Genomic DNA, 1,207 nt, shown 5'->3' on the forward strand with positions numbered 1-1,207 from the left:
TCCAGGTCCAGAAGGGCGGGAGGCCACGCCCATCTGTGCTAGTCAGAGTTTGCATTTTCTAAATTCTGTTCTCTAAAGCCCCTTCTGGCTGTGATGGGCGGTGCAACAGAGTGAGGGGCACTCCTGAGCCGCCATCTCTGACAGTGACTGATCTGAGCTCTATGCCCACAAAGCAGCTTCGTGGCTCTAGTTTAGAACTTGCATCTGAACGCCCAGAATATCTGAGATGGCTTGAAATCTCATTCTGAGTTTCCCAGAATCCCACTCGTTTCCTATATAGAAACTTAAAATATTCCAAAATGTATGAAGCCCTGTTCCCTTTATATCAAACCCCATCAATCCTCTGGCCTCTTTATCTCCATAGGCTGGGCTGGAACAAAGGAGAAATCAAAAGGAAAAGGTAACAGCTTGAGATAAATGAAAGCAGGAATATCTCTGGTTGGTGATGACACACACCTTTAATTCCCAGTATTCAGGAGGCAGAGACAAGTAGATCTCTATGAATTTGAGGCCAGACTGTCTACAGAGTGAGTTCTAGGACAGCCAGGGTTGTGACAAGGAGAAACCCTGTCTTGAAAAACAAAACAAAAAACAACAGGAATTTCATCCATCGAGCTTCTAGAATGCAGCAAAGGCCGTTTGAAAAGGGAAACGTGCAGCAATAAATTCATTAGGAAGGAGAACAGACCTTAAATAGGCGTTGGAATACACCTCAATTACCCTGGAATACACCAGGGGTAAATGAAGACACCAAGGCCACAGTTAGCAGAGATGAAGGAATGATAGAGGCTAGAGCAGCATTAAACAAAGCCAGAACATTTAAAAAGTAGCAAAGAACAGTTACGGTTGATGTGCAAGCAGGGCAGATTTCTTGAGGAGTCAAAAAACCTGAGAAACTCTCCAATAAAAAGACACTGCACTGGTTTGAAGTCACAGTCGTCGGGCATGAGCTGAGGTGAAGAGGCAGATGCTCCATCTACTTCAGCACAGATGCCGAGATACATGACTCCTCAGCAAGAGAGCAGTACCGTCTCGTTATCCTGGAGTAACCTTGGGGATAAACCCATTCATGAGAATGGCAGATGTGTCTCTGCTGCGTCTTGAAAAGGATAGCCAAGCCGGGCGGTGGTGGCGCATGCCTTTAATCCCAGCACTCGGGAGGCAGAGACAGGCGGATCTTTGTGAGTTCGAGACCAGCCTGGTCTAC

The sequence above is a fragment of the Microtus ochrogaster genome, chromosome 2, assembly GCF_000317375.1.
Source record: "Microtus ochrogaster isolate Prairie Vole_2 chromosome 2, MicOch1.0, whole genome shotgun sequence".
Lineage (NCBI taxonomy): Eukaryota > Metazoa > Chordata > Mammalia > Rodentia > Cricetidae > Microtus > Microtus ochrogaster.